Consider the following 10885-nt stretch of genomic DNA (forward strand, 5'->3'; position numbering starts at 1 on the left):
ATTACACTAACACGACCTCAAACCAAGATCCTTTCCAGGTTCAAGTATGATTTAAGCTACTCACTATTACACAACCATTATTAAAAAGTCTGACACACTAACATATTCAGCAACTCATCAGGCCACACAAGATCTGATACGAACTACCTAAGAGGAGCCGGGACCGGAAGGGGCTGAGACTCTGTTCTAACCGGCTCTAATAGTCTTCTATTCATCTGTGATATATATATATATAACATATTGCAAGGGTGAGCATATAATCGCTCAACAGTACCAACATATGAATATCAGAGTAAAAAAAGTTATGTAAACAGTTATAGGAACAGAACTATAAAGCAATAACCTATAAATCATTTCGAATATCTGCCAAGATAAAACAACATTAAAACTGGATATCACTAACTATCATGCTCTTAATAAAACAACGTAGTTGTGTGTTGTGTAAACACCAGAATACAATTTTAGCATGTTATTCACATTTAAATTCAATTGTATAAATCACTGTTTCCGTTACGGGAATTATAAAACCAAATCAGATACGTAGTGGATATATGAAGACAGCTGATCAGGATATCAACACCAGATGGCTTCATCTGCCTTCCCATAAACCTGTTCCGGAACTCAAAGACTAGCTAGGTCTCTGACCTACTGGACTAATTGGTTTAGTAGTACGCGCAACCGAGTTAGCCGCTTACGCAACCTCAATAGGCCACTCTGGCCCCTATGTATCTAATATCTGATCGTTTTATCCAGTTTTCAAATCACTTGTACCTATCTCAGTGTAAAATCGTTCATTTAACAGCACACATAAAATTGTTTCACAAATCATTTTCATTTGGAGATAGGTACCTTTTCGAAGTTACTTTTCTCCTAAACAGATTTAAAATAATTAGTTACAAATATAGGGGATACGTAACTTAAAATGTTTATGTTCCTTTTCGAAAAAAAGCAACAGTTTATTCATATATACTGAACCATAAAAGTATGGTCAGGGGTACTTGCCTTGCGACGATTTCTCGGGATTCCTAGGGACATGCTTGATATCCTTGAACCTAACTAATCCAATCCGATAACCCGACTCGTATAAATACATATATTCACGTAACGACTTTAATGATAACAAAACATTTAATATAATATAGTACGCCTCCCGTAACTAAAATAATTTTTGGAAAATTTGGACAGTGACTCCTCTATTTATTAAACTACCAGTCGAAACATAATCGACGTCCAATTCCCAACAATCACAATTTTACAATCCATGTCTCAATACGACTTTTAAATTAAATAATTATTTACATTCCGAAAAATAATTTTACGAATCATTTTATTTTTTTTATAAATTTAGGACTCAGAATTAATCATCAAGTCCACCGTCGACTCTCTGAGGCTCATCATCGACGGCGGCAAAATTTATTGGTGCCCGATAATATTCGGGTTTCCAAATAAACTTTGCCAATTGAATAAATTTTTCCGGCACAAATTATTAAATTTATATCACGAAATCACTCTAATAAAAATTTCTGCAAAAAATAAAAAATAAAAAAATTGCAAATTAGTAATAAAACAACAGGAGCAAAGCACAGTAGAAGCAACAACCACAACACGCACAAGCACAAACACAGGGCACACACTACTTGTGCCACCGCGCCAACGCACACACACACACTACATGCACACAAAATCACACACAGATACACACATATATATAGACACGTGTATACACATATATCAATAGCACAAAAACTGAACCAGCCAAGCCAGAAAAATCGAGAGGCGGCTCACCGGAAACGGGCCAGAAAAATGAAAACGGTGGCGTACAGAAACAACAGGGAAGAAGAGGAGAAATGAACACGAATAGAGGGAAAAAGAGAAGCAAGGTGTAATATCCGGGACATAGCGTGTAATTATTTTTATCAATAAATAATTATTATGTGATTATTATGTGAATTTTTGGTGAATTATCTGATGACTAATATAATATTTGGATGTTTATATATGATAAAATACGAGAATATTAATTTTATTATGTCCAAAATAAAATATAGATGATTGTGATATTTTTATGGAAATTTTTGGAGTGTTATATGATTTTATAATGATTTATGAATTTATTGATTATATTCTGAATAGTTACAAAACTACTTTATAAAGCGTGGAATCATCCAACTTCGACCGTTTTTACATTTTTACGACCCGAAACTCTTCGCAAAAATCCTTTCTAACCTAATCTGATAATTCCGGACATTTTTCGTGTTTTAACTTTTTCAATCCGGATTACGATTTGACCCGTACGCGTCCCGACGCAAAATTTTCGATACGATATTCATTTCGATAAAGCAAAAAAATCTGTATTCTGGAAAGACGGGATATTATTGCATTATTTTCGTATAAAGTGTTTTATAAGAAGCCCGATTTGGATAATTATCCAATATGACTATTAAATCGGATCGTTTTTGCAGTTACTTAGCGGCTAAGTAACTAATTTATCGATCCAGTACGATCCAACACGAACCAATATTCCATAAATATAAATTGCCCTTTTATTATCTTATTTTATTCGTATAATCATAATTAGTCAGTTAAAACCGATAAAATACAAAGAAAAACCTAATTATTTGTTACGTTCTTGAAAATCAAACGCACAAACAAAGGCGTTATCGAACTCCGATTCGGGTGTGCCATATATCAAATCGAAACTCTCGAAAAGTTCTTTCTAAATCAATCAACTATTTTGGTGCAGAAATTGAGGTTATTTTCTTATCTTATTATTTTATTTCAAATTATTTATTGATTAAAATAGGAATTTTTGTTCTTGATGTTGTTGGTATGATTTGATGGATTAATCTTGTATATAATTTCTTCCTGGTCATTATGTTATATTATATGACCAATTTGGAGTTCAATAACATGTTTAAATTGATGTTTGATTCTCGGATTTTAAAATTAGGGTTTATAGCTTTGAATGTTCTTAATTGGAATTTGGGTATTTCTTTGTTTTAGGTTATGAGTTGAAATTGAGGGCATGAATGAATAGATCGTGGAATAGGCAGTTAAATGGTATAAACGATTTGAACGGAGGATAGCCGAATCGCCTCTCCGGAAACTGGAATGTGGCGGCGACAACCATTTTTCTTGAATTTTTCCGATCAAAATCCTTGTTATTTGATCATTACAATCCTGCAGATATGTTCCTGTAGTTGAGAGGATCATTCCCTGAAAATATGAGTGATTTCTGGTGGTGTTTTGACTCGCCGGAAAGCTTCAGACGGGGGGGGGGGGTCGCCGTTAATGGCTTCCCCGCCCGTCGCCGGCGAAGGAAGGAGGAAGAGGATGGCTTAATTCCCTACAATTTTAAAAACTTATAAAAAAATGGATTTCTGTTCATAAAAATTATAAAAATGATAATCTGTCTATTTTTATGTTTAGAAAATTGTTTTTGATTATTTTAAAATTCCAAAAATCAGTATTTTTAATTCTAAAAATTATTTTCAATTCGAAATTTAATCTAAATTATTTAATTAATTAATTTTAATTGATAATTAATTATTTAATTAGTTAATTAATTTAAATATTAATAGATTTAATTAATTACTAAATAATTTTAATTTATTATTTAATTCAATTTAATTACTTCTTCTGATTTAAAAATTCTGAAAAATAGTTTCGAGCTTTAAAATATTATTTAAAATTATTTTCAAGGCTCGATAATTAATATAAATTTATTTTAAAGTTAGATTCGGGTGTTCGAACTCTGTTATTTAAGTATAAAATGATTCAGAGACCTGTTTTAATTCTAAAAAATATTCAAAAATTCGTATTAAATAGACTGTTCATCCGTTTAATACAAAACGAACGCGTCTAGACTCTGAAAAATATTCCGATTTCATTTAAAATACTTTCGAGCCATAAAATATTTCGTTTTGAAAGGTAGCTTAATTTTGTAAACGGTTCCGAGTCACGTAATTATCGTAATATTGTATTTCGACTTGATTTCAGTTTTGATCATACCGAGTCGAATGTTTTGACGAACTGAGTCGTATGTTATATGAAATATGTGATACATGCCTTATGTGTTTATGTGTTATGTGAATTATGAGTCCACGTATCTATTAAACTTTATATGATTAAAGATGATCCTTATCTGTTATTATCGGGCAGGTAGACGATAAGGATAAGCATATAGACTCGATAATTATATATTATCAGTTAATTGAATGGTATCTTTTATAATAGATACACATAGTACGAGGCATTCAAAGCCAGACATAGATTGTAAAATTAAAGCCTGATTACATATAGTAATGAAACGAGTGGAGTCAGAATAGAGATAAACCTGAAATGGTGAATGATAAGAAAGGTCAAGTGGTCTGTCAATGGAAATACGGATACATCAGGACTGGGTGATATGGCAGATAGTTAAAGATCAGAAGGTTATCAATTGAGGCAAGTATTTCTAAACTTTCTTCTAATATACTGAATATATTTCTTCATTCCTATTCAAAGTTCATAATAGTTAAATATTTTTATATTTCGCTATAATTACTCTTATTTATGCAAGTACCTCTTTGATCTTGTTCCTTGATTATCGATTGATCTCTTGAGCAAATACCCACAATTTCGAGTTATTTGCGAACCCTGAATCGGGATGTTTAGAAATTAAAGTGATTTGACATCAAAATACTCTACAGACTAGATGGTTACGATGAGGGCCAGGATTGAGCTGGACCCTAAGGGCCAGAGATGGATGGACCCTTGATTATTAGACCATAATTCCTGGGTACCCCATATGTTAGTGGGTCTGTGCTGTTGGGTATAGATCCACACTATATCCTGACTGATCAGCAGGTTATAGTGCATATATTGGTTTCTAGTGTCCAGTCTAATTTATTGTTGATCGCCATTAACGGCATTCCTCCCTGGAAAGTTATGATTACAAAAACAAACGAAGCTATGATTCAAGAAATGAATCAGTGAAACGTTCACTGTTCTTTTACAGAGAAATGTCATTTTTGACTGAGGGTCGATGTTTTATTCACTCAACTGTTTTAAATAAATAAAAATGTTTTGAAATCATTTAAAAATTTGTTCTAGAAGTTTCTTTGATCTGTTACCTGGAAACCAATTATGATACTTGCTGGGCATTTTTGGCTCACTCTTGCTTTGTGAATTCCTATTTCTTTCAGTATCAAATGAGGACAAAAGTGAATAGCTCTTAATAGACAACAAAAGTGGAGAGATCCCAGCTGAAGGAATTTGGAGGTGTCAGAGTAAATAATACGAGGAAGTTAGGAAGGAGGTAATAAAATTGTATTTAGTTCTTGTAATTTTAGAAGGTTAAATTCTTATTTCATACCATAACCTGTAAATGATCCGGAATTTAGTGGTTGTTTGTATATTTGTTTTAATATACATACCTATATTGTTTAAAGTTATTTGGTGACACCCAATCCTAACCCCGGATTTGGGGCTGTTACAAGTTGGCATCAGAGCCACAGGTTATTGGTCCCTGAAATAAGAATAGGTGGAAGTAAGGTAGGATTGATAGGTCATATAAATAAGGAAGACCCTAAGTATACTCATTTTGAGTTCGAGTTGAGTGTGCATTAGGATTAGCAGATCTAATATGTATTAGTAAGATAGGATATTGTTAAGATAAGTGGAAGGTGAATACATTGACACCTTAAATATATTGAGTTCTCAGATCCTATAGTTGTGAATAGTCGACAGCTCGACGGGGATTGGATAAATTACCCTATTTTCATATGGTTTTAAATGAAAATGCGATTGATTTTTGTCGGAATTTTATATAAGGAAAGATAAAAAAGTTTTAGTATGAGCCAATTTAGAATTGCGTAGTAGGTCAAGCTCAAGGCTGGAGGCAACGAGTTAATTGAAGCTAACGAAGAGCCAATATTGCAAATTTTGATTGCACTATAGTTGCAAGAAGTTTCTTATCACTTTACGGGCGCCGCGCAAGGAATGATATCTACCATGTTAGGTATATCTAAGACTAGCAAAAGATACGACCTTATCTACGGATAGAATGCTGAATTGCATTTATTGGTTGTATATATGACATCAGGGACAACGATGAAAACATCAAAGGTAGTACCAGATATCAGCATTGGAGTTAGAGTTACGAATAAAATGGTATGCAATGGTAAATGAAGTTTTTGCCGACTAATGAAGGAGAAATGAACCCAACAAGGGGTAGAAGATATACTGAAGTGGATGGACCCTTAGGTGGTCGTTTCTTCAATTAGGTACCTTGTTATTGTTGAAGAGAACAACAACCAACTCATATAGTAAGGACGACCAGATGTTTGATTTTTAAAATTCTAAAACAAGTCTTCGAAAAGATTTTCTTAACAAAATTTCTAAAGGATCTTTACACAAAATGAGTTTTAAAGTTTTGGTTTTCAAATTAGTACTTGAGTTCTTGTTGTTATAAGTATTAGATTACCCGAAAGAATACTTGATCGAACTCAGTATTGTTTGTTCAGAGGGCCATGTAGACCCGCTAATACGGAGAAGTTTAAAATTTTCTCGAAAGAAGAGTGCAAACTTTGTTTAATAGTATCAATAATCAAATCAATGTGTGGAACATTATTTATCCAATTTATGGAATTATTAAAGTTTAAAATGAGTTTATTGACCCAAAAGAAGCCCAAGGATGATTGAAGAAAATGGAGGAATCTTCCAGATAATTGAAGAAGAATAATATTCCTATCAAGGGAGTCGAGGCGTTGCAGGATCAATGGTTACGCTACGCGGCATAGAAGAAATTAGAAATTATAATTATAAATCCCGAAAGAACGCGATTATGGTTGAATTACTAAAGTATCAAACATGGAAGCATGACGTTAAAAATACAAAACCTACATGGCAGGGATGAAGCAAGAAGTCAAGACGGCAAATTCAACGAGAAGACAATTATGCTCAGATTGTTAAAACGTTAAAGGCATTTCAAGAAAATATTCTGAATCTATCATCTGATGTGGATCTGGAATCTGTTACTCGAATGAGCCCTGAAAGTATGCATAAGCGAAACGTAGATGGAAACCAATGGTGTCATTCTTTTCCACGACTGCGTATACTCTTCTTGATTCTTGAATGCTTGTGTGCTTCTCTCAGTGATAGATATATGAGACAAGAAGAAAAGAAAATTTATTGTATCCCTTTCAAATTATTTCTCTTCTTAGAATATTTCTTTTTGATCAAGAAAAGTAGTGTTATGATGTGACGCTTTGTCGAAATAACGAAGAGTCTAGTGGGACGCCACCTAATCATGTGGTATATGCCATATAGTATGAAAGACTATCCATCTTGAGTACAAATATGGTTGTCTCATTCATATCTAAATCATCATTTATTCTTTCCTCTTCAATTATGATTTATTAATTTATGGATCCTTCCGATTGTTTCCTTGTACTCTTATTTTTTACAAAAGGTTTCCAATCAGAATCATATACACAAATTCTCTTCTTGTGTAAAGTCTACTCTTTGAGCATTCTAAAAGAAGTAAAATAACCCTATGTAGCAAATGGAATTACTTGTTGAGTATAAATATGATTGTAAGCCAATAAATGGTGGACATATACAAATCATTATTCCAATAACGCGGTTATCACGATGACATCAAATCAGAAGCGAAAATATGTATACGTTATATGTTTCAAGTCTGAGATTTTGAGCACGACTTGGAGTAGTTACCAAACCGTATGAGATAGATTAACCATAAAAATAAGAAAGTAAAGTTGTGTACATCAGACGAGGCAAATGATTGATGAGACAACAGAAGTAGATGAATGAATTCTTAATAATAACTAGATAATAGATTAATACAATGTGAAGATGAAACGTACCTCAATCATGTGGAAGATACTTGTCATGAAGATTCAAGATCGAAGAAATTCTAGTTATAAATAAATTTTGAGCGTTTTATTCAAGAAATTGTCAGGATGTTCAACTCAAGTAAGTGAGTTATGGTAAATTTGACGCTCATAGTTGAGCCAGCAACGAAGGTTCCGTATAAAAAGACATAGGTGGATATGAAGAAATGGGGATCCAATTGCGAAATTTCTTAAAAAGTAATTGTTGAGTGGCATTAATGACACTTTATAATGCTTTAATAAGCTTTGAATTGATGTGTTTGTACTCAAGTTGTTAAGTGTTTTAACATGTTTTCGAGTGTTTTTGCATTTCAGGCATTATCTAGGTAATTAGGTGAATTAGCATTGTTTTGGTGCTAATTTGGTGTCAAGGTGGCGTTGGAATAAAAGCTCGTGGAAAGCTGGCTCGAAGCTGCAAGAAAAAATATAGAAAATAAATTATGGCAGAAGCCCAGCGCGCCCGCGCTAATCAAGCGTGCGGCCACGCTCAAAGTACAGAAAGCCAGCGCGCCCGCGCCGTTCAAGCACGCGCGCGCCCGCGCCGTTTAAGTGCGCGCCCGCGTCGTGTCGGGATGGCAGAATCCTGTTTCTACTTGGTTTCTGAGAGAAAGAATTCTACACTGTATGGGGCTGCTATATAAACAACTCTAGGTCATTTTAATTAAGATATCAAGCCAGAGACATATCAAGGAGAGCCTTAAGAAGACCGTTAGCACGATTCAACGAAGACGAAGAAGATCTTGTTTTTACTTGTGAATCTTTATTTTAAGTTATATTTGGATGCTAATTTTCTTACTTGTGAACCTTAATCTTGTTTTGTACTTAGTTTTATTTATTCGTTATAAAGATTACGTTTGTTATACCATGCTTTCATTGGAACCCACGTTGATGATGAGTCTGATAATGGGCTAATCGTTATCTTGGGGTTCTAACGGATTTATTTATGGATTTCTTTAGTTAAATTGTTTTGATGCCTTAGTATGTGGTGATTGATTGATATCTTAGTATTGGTTGTGCGTATTCATCTTATGAGCGTCGAGAACTTATAAGATAGTGAGTTAATTCTTAATGAAGCAAAAGTGAATTTAAGGATTTAGAACTTGCCATGCTAGCATAGGTTCATGTATTTGTTATGCATTATTCGTAGGTAATTTTAATCATCTTACTTGCCATGTGTAATCAAGATAGATAACTTGTGCTTAAACCGTTATATTGTCAAATTCTATAGACATATAGGGTCACAATATAATTGGTGTCTATTCAGCTTCCATTTCTTTTGTGGATGTCTGGTAGTATGTTACTCGTGCAACGAAAGTTGGCGTTTATCAGTTTCGTGTTATGTGATTAGTGTCATCGCCATTGCATGCTAAGGTTGAGAACAAAAAGGCTATTGAATGAAGTATTTAATGAAGTTAGAATCCCATGTTCATCATATATATTAATTCAGTCAATATTAATCTCGTAGTTATAATTGTTAGCTTAATTCTTAGTTATAAACAACCTCAATTTGTTATCATCTTAGCATTTAATAATAACCATGCATTGTTGCTTAAGTGCGTGAATTAATTAGTTAACCAATACAGTCTCTGTGGGAACAAACTAGAAAAGATTCTATACTACTTGCGAACTCGTATACTTGCATGTATTATTAGCGCGTGTTTAGCGACTAACAAGTTTTTGGCACCGCTGCCGGGGACTGCGATGTTAATTTATAGTTTATGTGCTTTCCATCAGTGATCATTAAAGTTCATTGACTCGGACATTGTTACTTATTTATTCCTTGTCTTATTTCAGGTACTCTAGCGAGGGTGTATGCTTACGCATTCGCGTACTCATAAGAGAACACTGGATAAAGCCGAGGGAGAACTTGTGGTGGTTCGAAGGGAAGTTTTTGAGGAAGAAAAGAAGTTAGAAGAAAAAGAGAAAGTTGAAGAACCAGCTTTAGTATAGATGGGTGATCAAGCAGAAAATTCGAAGGCTTTGATGGACTATTCTCGGCCTAAGATTAATGACATTCAGCCAAGCATCATCAGACCAGCCATCAGGGTTAACACTTTTGAGATCAAGGAAAGCACGATTCAGATGATACATAACTCAGTTCAGTTTGGGGGTTCTCCTACTGAAGACCCCAATATGCACATCAGGGATTTTATCGAGATCTACGACACCTTCAAGTTTAATGATGTGACTGAAGATGCTATCAAGCTACGCCTCTTTCCATTCTCTCTGAGAGACAAGGCTAAGTGTTGGTTATATTCTCTACCAGCAGGGTCTATCACCACTTGGGAAGATCTTGCTCAAAAGTTTCTCACTAATTTCTTCCCTATGGCTAAGACTGTTACAATCAGGAATGCTGTTACTCAGTTTGCTCAGCAAACTGGAGAATCTCTGTGTAAGGCCTGGGATCGATATAAGGAGATGCTAAGGAAGTGCCCACACCATGGCATGCCTGATTGGATGATTATTAACTGCTTCTACAATGGAGTAGCAGGAATTCTGGAATAGGATACAGCAACTGCTATCGCTGCCCAACTCAAGGCTTTGACGATAAAGGTGGACACTTTGACTAATTATGGAGTTAATCAAATCACCAGTGTCTGCGAGCTTTGTGTTGGTGCCCATGAGACTGATCAGTGCATAATTTCTAGTGAATCAGCTCAGTTTGTGAGCAACTTCCAACGATCACAGCAACCAGTGCCAGCCACCTATCATCCCAACAACCGTAATCATCCTAATTTCAGCTGGAGCAACACTCAGAATGCGGTACAACAGCCTTATTAGCAATATCCAACTAAGCAGTACAACCCCCTGGTTTTCAACAACCACAGTATGCACCTAGATAGCAACTCCAGCTGCAACAAGCCAATGAAAAATCTGAATTAGAGGAGTTGAAGCTTATGTGCAAAAGTTAAGCTGTTTCTATTAAGACCTTGGAAAATCAAATTGGGCAAATTGCCAATGCCTTGCTAAATCGTCAGCATGGTACACTA

At 34.5% G+C, this 10885-nt stretch overlaps 1 non-coding gene across 1 annotated transcript; it reads right to left on the minus strand.

Annotated features, from left to right (window-relative positions):
* Window positions 1-10235: 10235 nt before the first annotated feature.
* Window positions 10236-10342, minus strand: LOC141688285 (small nucleolar RNA R71). The gene has a single exon (XR_012561738.1). It is a non-coding gene; the product is annotated as a small nucleolar RNA R71 (small nucleolar RNA).
* Between the last annotated feature and the right edge of the window lie 543 nt (window positions 10343-10885).

The sequence above is a fragment of the Apium graveolens genome, chromosome 9 (assembly GCF_009905375.1).
Source record: "Apium graveolens cultivar Ventura chromosome 9, ASM990537v1, whole genome shotgun sequence".
NCBI classification, from domain to species: Eukaryota; Viridiplantae; Streptophyta; class Magnoliopsida; order Apiales; family Apiaceae; genus Apium; species Apium graveolens.